Source organism: Musca autumnalis, unplaced genomic scaffold (assembly GCF_047663935.1).
Source record: "Musca autumnalis isolate F117 unplaced genomic scaffold, ASM4766393v1 scaffold_1, whole genome shotgun sequence".
Lineage (NCBI taxonomy): Eukaryota > Metazoa > Arthropoda > Insecta > Diptera > Muscidae > Musca > Musca autumnalis.
The window spans coordinates 290,036,459-290,053,023 of record NW_027411644.1 but is presented as its reverse complement, the minus strand read 5'-3'; the positions used below and the strand labels follow the sequence as shown (position 1 = coordinate 290,053,023).

The window sequence follows — 16,565 nt, the reverse complement described above, 5'->3', positions numbered from 1 at the left end:
ATCGTGCGCACAAATTTTCCGAACATTTCCGAACTTTTGTGGGGGATGTACCGGAAGGAGTGGACCGATATAACCCATCTTCGAACATAAACTAAGTTTGGCAAAATATTACGAATACCAAATTTTGAACCGAATCGGTTGCTCCGTTCGAGAGATATCGTGCGCACCAGCCAGACAGACAGACAGACGGACGGACATGGCTAAATCAACTCCAAATTGTCTGAAACACATTTCGTCCAAACATATTTGGGGTCTAAAACCATTATTTCGATGAGGCACATTTTGCCCGTATGAAAGTGTATATACCCTCGTTAGCATAAATGCGGAGGGTATATTCAATCAAAATGGCTGAATTTTCCAAATTTTACATTGGGGACCACATTTTTACATATCCTTCTTATATCTGAACCTCACAATGTCTCTTCTATATATTTTAAAAGCTGAAATGTATCACCTGCACATTTTAAAAATTACAAAAACACCCTGAAAGGTACCCTTAGTATTTTTGGGAATAAGTTCCAAAGATGAGGAAAGATGCAGCTGATATTTTGCAAATAGAATCTAAAGACTTCTACTGATCTTAAAAAATTGTTGGGGAACTAAAACTTTACATGAAATTTTAATTATATTGAAGAAACGACATTACAAAAGTCCTTCAGTCAATACACGTATCCAATAATGAATCCCCAAAAATTAACAAACACAAAACTGCATAAAAATTAAGTTAATACATTGCTTTTTGAATTATATTTGGTCAATATAGAGTTCATTTAGTTTGATATTAATATTTTTCTTACACCTAACATTTGCACAGAATTCACCTCGAAATCCAAGCTCTTATTTTTTCTCTTTTTAATGTTACTCTCAAAGAGTACAGTAAGAAATAATCCATAACAAATTTATTTTAAAGAAATTTAACATTTTAGTAGAAGATATGAACACATTTGGTACCAAAAATTACACTTTCATTATACCCTATACCACAATGTGGAAAAGGGTATTATAAGTTTGTTTTGTAACATGTAACACCGCGAAATATTCGTCGGAGACCCCCAATGTGGTATACCAATCTTCATATCTCGACGAGATAAAGCGATTTTGAGATGTGTGTCCGTCCGTCCGTCTGTCCCTTATAAATTGTAAACACGCTCCAGGCCGCAATTATGGACCGATCGTCACGAAATTTTGTATGGAGGTCGGGTTCAGATCAGAATAGATCCCTATTCTTAATGGTGATGATCGAGAAATATTTAGCGGGTGAAATGGACCAAAAACATAATATTTATTCAATTTTCTAGCGGCTCTGTAGGTTGCAATAATAGTCCGATCAACGCGAAATTTTATATAAGGTAAGAGTATATGACAGAGAAGAAGCTTGCAATTTGAGATGGCGATCAGATAATATTTAGAGGGTTAAATGGACCACAACTTTTGTGTGAAAATTGTGAACATTTTTAATATACTTATATCCTAATTCCTGGAAGTGACATTCCGGACAAGTGAGATATACTTGAAAGTTGAACGCTTGACCTTTCAATTGATGCCAATTATGTTGGTGTGCATGATCAGATAACAGAGTTACAGCCTAATATATTCCGTTATTTGTTTGTAGTGTAATAATAAACACGCTAGACGTCGCAATTATTCACCAATACTCACGAAATTTTGCACCGGGTAAGAGTATAGGTCGAAAAAGATGATTACAATTTTACATGATGTCTGATATTCTTTAGCGGGTAAAATGGACCATTATTTTGTATGAAAAATATAAAAATTTTTTTTTGGTCGATATTTTAATTACTTGGGGATATATATATTTCGCAAAATAGCCTACATATGGGAAAAAGCTACTGACCTTTCCTCTGATGTAAATTGCAATAAAGTGTTTGCTAGATAACGAGCCTACTGCCTAACATATAATGGGTTCTGTGTAGAGAACCACATTTTTATCCCATGCTACATATTGTCTCTCCAAAAGTTTATGTAACACCACGAAATATTCGTCCTAGACCCCTTATTTGGTATGCCAAAATTCATATCTCGACGAGATAAAGCGATTAAGCGATGTGTGTCCGTCCATTAAAAATTGTAAACAAGCTTAAGGCCGCAATTATGGACCGATTGTAACGATTTTTTTAAGGAGGTTGGGTTCGGGTCAGAATAGAAATGATTAATTTTTGGTGATGATCGTGAAATGTTCAGGGGATGAAATGGACCAAAAACAAAATTTTAACCAATTTTTTAGCGGCTCCGTAGTTCAAAAGAACAACCCGCAAAATTTTAAACAAAGTTTGAGTTTATGATGAAGAAGAAGCGTACAAACCAACGTGAAGATCAGATAATGCTTAGCAGGTTAAATGGACTGAAACTTTTGTGTGAAATTGGTAAAAATTTCAATAACGTAGCGGTTAAACAACGGAAGTAGTAGTACTACATAAGTGGGTTTCATTACATTTTAGTTTGTGTGAACTAAATTTTCCTTTCCTGCTACAAAAATGTCTTTGTCGTGCTAGATAACTTTTTGGTTTTGGTCATAAGTAGTATACATTACATCTCTGATATTTGATAATTAAGTTTTCACAATCATTGAAAAGAAGTTCCGTGGAGAGCGATTGTCCAGGGAGAGTGGTATAGGGTATCCCATGGTCGGCTCCGTCCGACTATAGACTTTTCTTACTTGTTTTTTTTTTTAATTTTGGCCAATGGCAGCGACCACTGTGTATCGGCCCCATCCAACTATAGCCCTCTTTTACTTGTTTATTCATAGTATTGGGGGTAAGTCAAATTTATTAGAGCGCCTAGAAATAATTATAAATTCTTCATCAGCAAATAATTTAGCCATGACGTCAGCGGGAATTCATTATCCAATAGAGACAAAAATAAGTACAAGACTATGGTACATAAGTACAAGACTTAATAAACCTAATGCCAATTAATACTTAGTAAATGCAAAAAATGTGGTTAATGTTCTAGAAGCGGCATACACAAATTGTCAATACATTTCATTTAAGTCAATGTTTGTAAAACATCAATTTTGAAGCGTGTTTATTATTATTATATTTTTTCTTTTTTGTATTCATTAGCTAAATATGTGATTATTCCGTGCATATAACAATGTGCAATTTTCATTATTTAATACGCAAAGGAATATAATAATGGAAAATCAAAGTCACCATATTCGAGGCAACAGGAATATCAATTTTTAAATAATTTATCATCATCAAGAACATGCAGCGAATGGTGCTGCTTCATTGATGAACATGTTTAAATAATGTAAATCACGTTTTGCACAAAGTGACGCGAATTTGTATTTATTTTAATTATTCATAAAATTTTTGATCGTTGAATAATTTGATTTTTATGTGGCTCCATTTTCAACACAATTGAATATTCAATTATGCAACAATGTGCGAACACAGTTAAGCTGCATAGATACTACTACAATATGAATGTTTGCCATTGGCGTAATAGCACAATTTATTCAGTTTAAAAATACACACATTTCAGAAAAAACAAAATGGTTCACAACATTTGCAAACACATCAAGCAATTTTTATTGCTGCTAATAAACTTAATGAAATTGTTTTAAATGGCTATCAAATATTTTTTATTAGAAATTTAGGAGTGCTTTGATTTGGTACCTAGCGCAATGGAAATATTAAGAGAAGCAGATAGAAGTTTTAAATCCAAAATATATATACACTTTTCCGGTATATTGTTACGAAGAAAAACATGAACTTGGAGAAAAATATAAAAAATTAATTAACAAATAGAAAAGTATAAGTCGGCTTTGCCGGCAGAGATATACCCTCAGCCTATGTAAATTTAAACTTTCATCTACGGACAGATCGAATGTATTTGGGGTCTCTGTAGAATTTGAACTTGCCGACAAAAATGTGGATTAGGATTAAAGTTCAAAACAGTTGCGGAGGAGGTACTTGAAGAAATGGACCTATTATGGAAGTGAATCTTATTTGCAGAGTCATATCTTTTCGATAGATAGACCACAACGACCAAAGGACATTGAACTGCACTTAGACAAAAATGTTGAACTTTTGTGAGGGGGGTACCCTAAGGAGAGGACCGATATGTGCCATTTTAGAAGTTTAACTAAATTTGGACAAAATATTAGAAGATCCCAAGTAAGGACCAAATTGGTTGTCCCGTTCAAGAGATATCATACATACAATTTTAGTGACATTTTTTAAATACTGGAGGAAGTAACGGAAGTTGTGGACCAGTGTTCTTCATCTTCGAACTGAAACTAAGTTTAGACAAAATATGACGAAGGCCAAATTTTGGCCCAAATCGGTTGATTAATTCGAGAGTTATCGTGCTCCACTACACATGGTGCCATAGGGGGTTGTTACACCTTTCGGGCTGTTTTTTCAAGAAGTATGGACTTGCCCCTAAAGAACTTTTAGCGTCGTAAAGGATACAGCGAATGCAAGTTGCTTAAACAAAAATCAAAGCGATTTGAGAGCAGGTACCAAACTGAACTTTTCCATATTCGAACCTGATCTATTTCTGGTAGATATTGTTACGAATTCAACTTGTAGATTTAAGTTAATTTAGACGAATTTCTATTAATTTATGAATTTGAATTGTAACGTATATTTTCATTCAGCATTTAGTTTATTCAAATCAAATTTACAAGAACAATTACTCTATAAGAATTCCAATCACTACTTTGCTTTGTGGATTAGATCTTGTTATTGTTGTACGCATTCAGTTCTCTCTCGCATTTATTTCCGCAACAACAAATATTACTGCAATTATGAAATTATCGCTTAGTCTTAATTTACACAGTTTACTTAGCTATTGTTGTTTTACTCTTTCTATTTACTTTGACCATTCGATTATGCTTCAGCATTGTAACCAGTGTTGGCGACAGTTTATGGGCGGAAATCGTCATAAAAATCTCAAAATTAAAAATCGTCAAAATTTTAAATATTACATAAAATGTGGAGTATTCGCTACATTTCCACAATAAATTGTCGATTTTCCCAAAAATATCCAATATATCACGAGAGAAAGCACACTGTGTTATAGAAATTATCACATTTAATGTTTATTTAAAAATTAACAAACTAAAAAAACAGCAAAATACACATTACTTTGTAACTGAAAAATAACATAAATCACAATTCATTAATGGAACAAGTAAAAAGTCGTTAAGTTCTGCCGGGCCGAACTTTTTATAGTCTTAATTAAAATGAAATAATTAGGGTCCTTTCACAATTTTAGGTGGAACAACTTTTCGACAATGGATAGACTACTACTGCCTCCCACTATTGCTTAAATTACACTGTGAACACAAATGTTGGGGCAGAGAAAATTCCTTTTGGAGATGAAAGGTGTGTTTATATTAAAAACCCCGAAGGACAGATGCGCCGTGAGTCGAACTTCCGCGTTATGGCGTGATGAAGTTTTTGCAAGAGACCCGGTAAGCCATCATAAATTAGCATTATATATTTGTTTGTTGTTTTTGTAGAGCACTTAAGCAATAGTGAACAAAGATATAACGCTAATTCCTGATGGCCCACAGGGTCTCTAACAAAAATTTCATCACGCCATAACTCGGAAGTTCGACTCACAGCGGATCTGTCCTTCGGGGTTCATAATATACTCACCAAGGCCTTTCTTCCCCAAGAGGAATTTTCCGTGCCCCAGACTTTCACCTCCCTTTTGTTGCACAGTGTCATCTAATCTAATCTAAAAAAATGTGTTCAGGTAGGTGAAAGGTACCAACTACGGGGCTATATCAAAGAGTCAACCTATCTTTAAATTTTTGCGGAAAAGTTTTATAGCTGCAGGGAACTTCAAGAGTCAAATTGAGGGTAGTTTCATCAAAACAATGTAGACCCTCAAAAATGGACCCATGTTGACGAATTTTAGTGAAGAAATTTCGTATTCGTATACCAAAACATGGACATATGTATATTGACGATTATTTTTGAATAGACAAAATTGTAGCTAAAATTCTCAAAATACCGATCATTACATCGAGTTCGGTTAAAAATTGCAGCAAAAATTCTCAAAATACCGAAAATCGGGAGATACCGTTATATGGGGGCTATACCAAAACATGGACCTATGTTGACGATGTTTGGTGGAGTTGTTTCAAGACCACTGAGAACCTCAAATTGCAAATTACAGCTAGTTCGGTTAAAAATTTTAGCTAAAATTCTCAAAATGCCGAAAATCGGGAGGTACCGATATATGGGGGCTATACCAAAACATGGACCTATGTTGACGATGTTTCGTGGAGATGTTTCATGACCACTGAGAACCTCAAATGTCAAATTGCAGCTAGTTCGGCTAAAAATTGTAACTAAAATGCTCAAAATACCCAAAATCGGGAGGTACGGTTATAAGGGGGCCATACCAAAACATGGACCTATGTTGACGATGTTTGGTGGAGATGTTTTATGACCACCGAGAACTTCAAATGTCAAATTACAGCTATTTCGGTTAAAAACTGTAGCTAAAATTCTCAAAATACCGAAAATCGGGAGGTACGGTTATAAGGGGGCCATACCAAAACATGGACCTATGTTGACGATGTTTGGTGGAGATGTTTTATGACAACTGAGAACTTCAAATGTCAAATTACAGCTATTTCGGTTAAAAACTGTAGCTAAAATTCTCAAAATACCGAAAATCGGGAGGTACTGTTGTATGGGGACTATTCCAAAACATGGACCTATGCCCATATCCTTTGGGATATAGATTTGTTGATCACTAGTAACCCTAAGTGCCAAATTATAGCTAATTCGGTCTGCAAATGTGGCGAAGAACGCCAAAATACCTCAAATCCGGAGGTACCGTTATATGGGGGGTATACCAAAGAGTGGACCGATATAGCCCATCTTCGAACTTAACCTGCCTATGATAAAAATACCCTCGGGTGCAAAATTTCAGCACTCTATCTCAATTATTGCGGACGCTAGAGTCATTACAACAGACGGACAGACGGACATGGGTAGATCGTCTTAGAATTTTATCCTGATCAAGAATATATATACTTTATAGGGTCGCAAATGATTAGTTCCATGTGTTACAAACGGAATGACAAACTTAATATACCCTCCATACTATGGTGGAGGGTATAAAAAGAATGTTATGTAATAGTAATATACATTACATTAAATTTGTCCTTTTAAGAGTATTTAATACCTCGTATATAAACCAGTTTTGTTGCATATGGACAGTTCTTGCAGTAATATTGAAATTATTTAAGTCTTGTATTTCTAAGAAGTTTACACATCTCATCTTCAATAGTTACATCAACACAAGTGGTTTCATGTAACTTTAAAAAATCTTTTGTATAAATGATTCCTTCGAGGGTGTCATTCTCTAACTTATTTCTTACTTTAGTTCTATTCAAATTAACTTGACTAAATATTCTCTCAACATTAGCAGACGAATGAGGTAAGGTTAAAATTTTTCCAATAAATTTGTTTAATACTGGGAAAAGAATCGAATTGTCTGCTCGTTTAAGTTGAAGGATGGGTTTCCAAAAAAAAATTCCAAGTCTACATCATTTGTTCCAAATAAAATCCTAAAATCTACATGTCTAAGTTCGCGGAATTCAGAATCCAGCTTTTGTTTTTCTTCTTTACCTACAAAGCATTCATATTCTTTTACAATATCATGAAACGTTTCTACTTTTCCACTTATTATGAGGTGTGGATTTATTGCAGATAAAGCTTTTAATGGATTATCAAGTTAAAATCTTTTCAAAATTTGATCGCAAAATTCTACATAAATGTTAATACAATTTGTAATTATTTGATTCAAATTTTCCGGGGGAATATGTGTTGTCTCCAACATATCTTTAACATATATTCCCAAATAGACTTCACTAGAATTGAGGTAATTTAAAGTGTTTTTATATTTAGTTCCACTAATGCAATTATTTTTTAATGATTCACTTTTTATGAAATTGCTCATAATAATTTTTAGAAGTCTTTCTATCTCGGAGTACAAAATGTGTATTTTTGTACTTTCGCTTTGAAAAATTCTATTAACATTGTTAATTAGCGGTAATATATATTTTTAAAATAATAAATACATTTTTTTGGTATCATTTAAATTTTTCAAAATTCGTTTTGCTGTCTTTTGATTTTCATTGATAGCTTCTTTGGAAAAGTACATTTTTAATGGATCATATACATTAGTAAGCGGATTACCACTGCTTCCAAAGAGAGCCATCGGGTTTGACTAGGATGTAAAATTTTAGTGGGTTTAATTTCTAAAAAATGTTAAAATTGCATTCAGTTCATTTGTCCTTTTAGGACTTCCCCCTAAGTAATTATAAATATCTTTTGCTAAAGATTCTACTTCACTTGGCAGTTTTTCGCATGCATATGATGAGCATAAGGCTAACGAATGACAAACACATTTTATAATGAATAGATGTGGACAATCTTTTTTTAAGAGTTGAGCTACTGAATGCTTCTTTCCCGTCATCACGGCATCTCCATCGGCTGCAAAACCTACAAGATTTCTCTTATAGTCGATTTGGTGCTCTGTTAAATATTCCACTATCAAATTATATAGATTCAACGAATCACTTTTTACGATGGGAAGTAATCCGAAAAAGAAATCTCTTATAGCAAAATCTTTATAAATTCGCACAACTAAGCACATCGATTTCTTATTTGCAATATCAGTTGATGGATCTACGCATAATGAAAATGCATTTTTCTCCATAAGACTTCGTATAGTTGAAAATTGATATTTTCCAACAACATTACGAATAATGGCATTTGCTTTGGTTCTACCCATTGCCATTGAGGATGCGACTTCTGAATCTGTAAATATATTTTTACATAATTTCACTAAATGATCGGCAGCAGCAAATACAATGTTGTGTTCCACAATGAAAAGAGCTAACTTTATTTCCGCTGTATTGCTCTTTGCATCTGTGCATATTCGGGAAAATTGTTCATCGATTCGCGGCTGTTTGTACATTATTGCACTAGAATTTTCACAATGTTTTACGGTTTTGCAGTGGGCAATCAAATCCGTTTTTCTGACGACACTTTTAATGTAACATTGCAGACAGTACAATATATGCAATCATTCCTTTTTTCAGCCCATGGCTTAATACGCTCGTCTTCCATCCACATAAATACATATTTCGTTTTAATTGTGAGCTGATATTTATTTTAATAAAATTTACTTGGTCTGCCAATGTGTCTTTTTCACCGGGCTCATTATTTTCTGCTGCCGTGTTTCCTAAAAAATATTTTTATAGACATTATTAAAAAATTCGTATGTTTTATACCATTAAAACTTACGTGGTTTTTCCAAATATCTGTACATATTTCTATTTTAATGTGCCTTTTTCTTCACGAGGTTTCTTTTATTATAAACTTTTTCTTTACACTATTTAGAAAACTTTCCTTTTCTCAATAGAATTTTTCAGCTGTGTCAAACTATTTGTTACTATGAAATGAAGACATGTAAACAAACAATATTGCAATTACTACAAAAGTTATCGTAAACACATCCACGTAACCATACCTAAATGAAAGCGATGAACGGTCGGCGATCAAACAAGTATCAATTGACGTTTACACTACAAGTAGCTGTTTTATTTTGTTATTCACCGTTAATTCCAAAGAAAAATCATGTTAATCAATATATTGTAAACGTATGCATGGCAAGATTTGAGGGTAAAGAGACAATATCTGGTTTAAGACTTTTTAGGGGTAAAATCGTCAAATCGTCATTTTGCTATTTTGAGCCAAAAGATCGTCAAAATGACAATAAATCGTCAAATTCGGCAACACTGATTGTAACCCCTTCTCCTCTCCCATATTTACTAAACAGCCCCTTAGTTGTAAGCACTCACCGGTCAGTCTGTATGTGCGTACATGTGTGTATTTGCTAATTGGTTAGCAGTTCGTCGGAACATTGTAGATGCTCCTAGATCAAGGAGACTAGAACAGTCTATGTAGCAGCGGGCACATATAAATACGTGAATGGAAAAGCTGGGAGTCAGTTATGATCTGAACGCGATATTTAAAACGTACGTGTAAGTAAAGAAGTAAAGTGGAAAAGAACTAAAGTGAAGTCTTGCCTGAATAGCTGAAGTGAATAAAATCAATAAAGCATTGTAGAATCGTAATCCAAAACGAACACTGTTTTATTTGGTACAAATCGTACTGGGGAATAAAACAACGTCTACAAGGGATTAAGTTCAAACCCTAATTCCGTAACAATATATTAGGATGTGTAAAGTATTGACTAAATCGGTCACTCCCTTCAAGAGCTATCGTTCGCACAATTTTTCCGAACATTTTTGAAATTTTTGGGGGAGGTACCTGAAGGAGTGGACCGACATGGCTTATCTTCAAACTTAAACTATTTTTTTCAGGAAGTATGGGCTTGCCCCTGATGAAACTTGTACTGTTGTTTGGAGGGCAGTGAATACAAGTTGTTACAACAAAAATCAAAGCACCTCAAGAGCAGGTCCTAAAATGAACTTTTCCGAATTTTTATGTGGCAGGTACTAGTAGAAATTTCACGATGTGTAATGTATGGACCAAATCGGTTATTCCCTTCAATAGTTATCGTGCGCACAATTTTTCCGAAAATTTTCGAGTTTATGTGGGGGAGGTACCGGAAGGAGTGGACCTTACATCGATCCATCTTCGAGCTTAAACTAAGTTTGGACAAATTATCGTGCGCACCAGCCAGCCAGACAGACACACGGACATACATGGCTAAATCAACTCCAAATTGTCTGAAACTAATTTCGTCCAAACATACTTGGAGTCTCAAACCATTATTTCGATGAGACACATTTTGTCCGTATGAAAGTGAATATACCCTCGTTAGCATAAATGCTGAGGATTTGTTCCATTCTTTGCACACCGTGATATTTCTGTGAGTCATAGAACGGGTACCTCCCACACAAAATTTCACTCTCGAATCGTACTGATTTTTCTTGACACAGGTTGTACGCAAGGCCCTTATTACCTTGGTACAAGTTTGTTGAGTGGCAAGTCGACACTTCTTGGCAAAATGACCCGAAAACTGTAAAAAAACCCATACAGCCAGCAAGTGTAGTGGCTGGTCTAAACTTTGAATCTCGAAGTATTGTGTCCAAACTTAGTTTGTGTAGAAAAGTGGGAACTATCGGTCCACTGCTTGGGGTACCACCCACACAATATTTTTGTTTAAGGGTATGTGCGAGGACCCTTTGGAATTTTTTTAACGAAGGTACTCCTAGTGTTCCTGTTTATAGCGATATGTTTTTCGTTGGTCTAAATTATATGGTGACCAACTGAAATGACTGATGGGCGCGATATTTATAGAGAGGAATAACTCCCAAAATAAGACCCACTTCCAAAATGGACTATTTCAGTCCATTCCTTTAGGTACCTCACCCGCAAAACTTTTTAGCTTTAATTCAAATACATATTTTATCGGCAAGTTCATACGCCCAAAATTCTGAAAACCTCCTTGGCACAGGCTGAGGGTATATCTCTGTCGGCAAAGTCGACTGATACTTTTTTACTTGTTATATTTTATTTGTATTCTATGTATTGTTTTTTCAAAATAGTCTGGCTTAATCCCATTGTTGTTGTTTTAATATTTTAAAACAACTATTTTATTAGTGGAAAAGATTTGGCATTGTTCTATATATTTTATATCTTATATTTTATATTTTTATTATACCCTCCACCATAGGATGGGGGTATATTAAGTTTGTCACTACGTTTGTAACTACTCGAAATAATCATTGTAGACCCCACAAAGTATATATATTCTTGATCAGCGTGCAATTCTACATCGATATAGCCATGTCCGTCCGTCTGTCCGTCTGTCCGTCTGTGGAAATCACTCTAGCGTCCGAACGGATTGACGTAGGTTGATGAAACTTTGGGAAAATATATTATATGTACGTAGGACTTTTGGTATTGAAAGCGGGCTATGTAGGTCCACGCTTTCGTATAGCCCCCATACAAAATGACGCGTGACGCGTCGTCGTTTTAAGGAATTTTTAAGATATTTGTCCCATTTTACCACCGAATTGGTTGTAATTTGGTACTTTGTGTCTCCAGAAGCCAAAAAACATTCCTACCAAAGTTGGGTTATATAGGTCCACGTTTTGGTATAGCCCCCCTATAAGGCCCCATATAAAGTACGCGTCATTTTAGTATATTTTGAATGTATTTGACCCATTTGACCACCGAATTGGTTGTAATTTGGTACTTTGTGTCTCCAGAGGCCAAAAAACATTCCTACCAAAGTTGGGTAATATAGGTCCACGTTTTGGTAGAGCCCCCATATAAGGCACCATATAAAGTACGCGTCATTTTAATATATTTTGAACGTATTAGACCCATTTGACCGCGGAATTGGTTGTAATTTGGTACTTTGTGTCTTCAGAGGCCAGAAAACATTCCTACCAAAGTTGGGTTATATAGGTCCACGTTTTGGTATAGCCCTCACATAAGGCCCCTTATAAAGTACGCGTCATTTTAATATATTTTGAATGTATCCGACCCATTTGACCAAAGAATCGCTTGTAACTTTGTATTTGTGTTTCCAGAGCCTAAGAAGCATTTCTACCATAAAATTTTTATATAGGTCCACGTGTTGATATAACCCCCATAATACGATATCTCCCGATTTTCGATATTTTAAAGGTTTTAGCCTCATTATCACACCGAGATGGCTGAAATTTGGTATTTAGTCTTCTTTAGGCTTATAAAACTTTCCCCCAGAAATTTTTAGTTATAGGTCCACGCCATCATCCACCGAAATGGCTGAAATTTGTGGTGGAGGGTATAAAAAGTTCGCCCCGGCCGAACTTAACGCTTTTCTTACTTGTTATACCTTATATTTTATATGTTATATTTTAAATTTTATATTTTTTTACCTCTAGCAAAATCTAATATATTTTGATTCCCTTTCTCTTTTGCAGCTTCTTACCCAAATCAAACTCTGCATCATGTTAATGGTAAGAAAACTTATATTTACTTCTCTTCAAATTCTAAAAATATAATCAATATGTATGTATCTTATCTAATAGCATTCTACTGATATTACCACAAAATAATCAAATTAATAAAATGCCAAAATTGAGTACAATAATGAGTATGTGTTTAAGTTTTATAACTAATGGAAGCAGAGATTATCATGCGTATATGTATGTGCATGTCATATTTAATTAAAACTGATATACCTAGGAAATGTTTACAAATTGTCAATATGATTATTAGTATTTGATAAAAACTAGTGATATGTAAAATTAAAATGTTTTACATACTCGTAATATTATTGAAAATATTTTGAATCAAATATAGTATAATAATAAACAATATTGTTTACATGTTACATGTATAACTATTAAATTACAGTAATCTGTTTGTATTGCATTACATATTCAAAAATCCAACTAAGTTATTTTCGAATTACTGCATATGTGGGATATTAACCATTAGGAGAAGGAATTTACCACATGTGTTTATGCTTCGACTGTTGACAATGTCAAGATAAGCTAAAAAAAACTTACTACATACTCCAGTACTGATGAAGGAATTACATTTCAGATAGATTTTTAGGTCCAAAACCCCATAAAAGCGGAAGCACCTTTAAAAAGGGCGAAACATTCATTATATTTTTGTAGTATATAAATATATATTTTTTACATCACCGTACATGTAAATATTTTCCCTAGTACATTTCTAAACCCAAATGACAATTTCACTTAAATACCTCTTTTAAATATATTTTTAAGTAATATACTCTTATATCCTGTATATAAATTTCCAATGGACAAACACAAATAAACAAACAATGCCAGATGTAGTATTACATAACTTTCAATAAATTTCTAAATTATCTAATCTAACTATGACGAAAATAAATCACAATAAATGTTTGTCAAAGTTTAGAACAAAAAAAACTCATTTCATTTTAATGGCATTGTGATGATGTTATGCCATATAAAAGGAAATTATTCGGAAAACTTTTAAACACACACACACGCACAGGAAAAGTGAAAAAGTATTGATTAAAATTTCCCCTTTCAAAGTGAAGAATATCAAGTGTGGTAAGAAAATAATTTGTATTGTTAAGATAATAAGTGGGAGAAACAGGAGGAAGGAACAAAAGAGTTCTTAATCAAAAAAGTTTTCAAAAAACTAATTTAAAATTATTTTAAATTTGACTAAACTCAAAGAATGTTTCGTTAGAAAAGACATTTCGAACAAAACAAAAGTGGCAACATCTGCCATCAAATTATTTTCCAATGACAAATGCGTCAATTTAAAGTTTCAAGGTAAAATTAATTTTCTCCCTGTGCCTAAATGATTTCGCAAAACACAAATACTTTGTAGTTTACAAAATGTTGTTTGAAAAATATATACATAGTTTAGTTTTAGATAGGTATAAACGAAAACATGTCAATATTGTCAACATGGAGACAATATTGTCATTCTGGATATTTTTAAAATAATTCTTAAAACTAGTTAAATATTAAAGATACACCTTTATTATTCAAAAACTGACCCAATTCGGTTTATCAAATTATAAAAAAGTTTTATTCTTAATAAAAAATAAATTATTGGGAATAGTGTATCGGCAATTTAAAAAGAAATAATAATTAAAAAGAAATTTAACAAGTAAAAAAAGTATCAGTCGGCTTGGCCGACAGAGATATACCCTCAGCCTGTGTATATTGAAACAATTTTTTCCCATAAAACGTATGTATTTAGAGGGTTTTAAAAATTTTGAACGCATGAACCGACAAATATGTTGATTAGATTAAAGGGCAGAAGTTTTGCGGGGGAATTACTTAAAAGTGAAAATGAAGTGTTGTTTTCCCCCTGAAAAAACTTTTACCATCATAATTGAGGCAGCGAATGCAAGTTGCTTCAACAAAAATAAAAGTGATTCGATAGCAGGTCTTAAAGTGAACTTATCCGAAATTTTGTTTGGGAGGTACTGGATGAAGTGGACAAATATAGTCCATATTTGGACCTGATCTATATCTCGTAGATATATTAAGATGTGTTAAGTATGGACCAATTCGGCCACTCCCTTCAAAAGTTACCGTACGAATAATTTTTCCGAACATTTTTGAAATTTTGTGGGGGAGGTACCTGAAGGAGTGGACCGATATGGCTTATCTTCGAACTTAAACTATGTTTGGACAAAATATTACTAAGGCCAAAATTTGGACCCAATCAGCAGATCCGTTGGAGAGTTATCTTGCGCTCCAACCACCCCACATGGTGTCATAGGGGTTTTGTGAAACTTTCAAGCTATTTTCTCAGGAAGTTTGGACTTGCCCCTGCTGAAACTTGTACCGTCGTATGGGGGGCAGTGAATATAAGTTGTTAAAACAAAAGCGATTCGAGAGCAGTTCCTAAACTGAACTTGTCCGAAATTTTGTGTGGGAGGTACCCGAAGGAGTAGACTTATTGATTCCATATTGGAACCTCATCTAAGTCTGGTACATATTTCACGATGAGCAAAGTATGAACCAAATCGGTTACCCCCTTAAAGAGTTATCATGCGCACAAATTTTCCGAACTTTTGTGGGGGAGGTACCGGAAGGAGTGGACCGATATAGCCCATCTTTGAACTTAAACTAAGTTTGGGCAAAATATTACGAAAGCCAAAATTTGAACCGAATCGGTTCATCGGTTCGAGAGTTATCGTGCGCTCCAGCCAGCAGGACAGACAGACGGACGGACGGACATGGCTAGATCGACTCCAAATTGTCTGAAACACATTTCGTCCAAACATACTTGGGGTCTAAAACCATTATTTCGATGAGGCACATTTTCATCGTATCAAAGTGTATATACCCTCCTTAGCCTAAAAGCTGAGGGTATAAAAAGAATATAATAATTAAAAAGAAATAAGAATATTTTTATACTGCATGTACAATAGGGTAACGACTTTTTTACAACCTCATATCCCTGTATCATAGCGTGATGGGTTTTGCCATAAGATTACATAAAATCATAATTATAAGGTGATTCGGTGAAAAAACCTCACGCACAAAATGATTTTAAAATTTGAATTTATGAAAATTATGGACAATTTTTTGAAGTCACTGTAAGCAGATATACAATTGAAAATAAACTTTAGAGTCACATGAGATAATTAAACTGACATAACATTTATTTCTCACTAATTTTCTTCAATTCTGAGAATCGTAAAAATGTCGTAAACGCTTTTATTTAAAGATATAATTTTTTAACAAAAAACAAAAAATTTAAAAATTTTTCAAAGTGGTTTGTGCATTACCTTTTTCAAATAAAACATTGAAATAAACATTATTATAGTTATTAGTAGGCTTATATTTATTCATTCGTGCAACAAAAAATAGTTTTTGAAAAAAAAAAATCCATTTCATAAATTTTTTTCAAAAAATTATATTTTTAAAATCGATTTGTGCAAAAGCAAAAGTTCATTCATCTCTGCTACAGGAAATCATTTTTGAGAAAAATGTCAAAAAGTCATAACCCTAATGTACAACTCTGCGATAACAACCTCAGCTTAATGACTATGCATTTTAAGACTGA

The 16,565-nt window shown here is 33.8% G+C and overlaps 2 protein-coding genes across 5 annotated transcripts in view; both read left to right on the top strand.

Annotated features, from left to right (window-relative positions):
- LOC141389683 (octopamine receptor beta-3R-like) overlaps positions 1 to 16,565 on the top strand; it is an 825,473-nt gene that overhangs the window by 266,065 nt on the left and 542,843 nt on the right. For 2 of the 4 annotated variants that reach the window (XM_073961583.1, XM_073961580.1), the window contains exon 3: positions 12,950 to 12,985. The exons of the other annotated variants lie outside the window; for them this stretch is intronic. The gene's annotated coding sequence lies outside the window, so the exon portion shown is untranslated. The remainder of the gene's footprint in view (positions 1 to 12,949; positions 12,986 to 16,565) is intronic. 4 annotated transcript variants of the gene reach the window in all.
- The window catches only part of LOC141392074 (octopamine receptor beta-3R-like), a 557,224-nt gene that overhangs the window by 274,838 nt on the left and 265,821 nt on the right, over positions 1 to 16,565 (top strand). Inside the window, exon 5 of the mRNA XM_073965033.1 lies at positions 12,950 to 13,037. The gene's annotated coding sequence lies outside the window, so the exon portion shown is untranslated. The remainder of the gene's footprint in view (positions 1 to 12,949; positions 13,038 to 16,565) is intronic.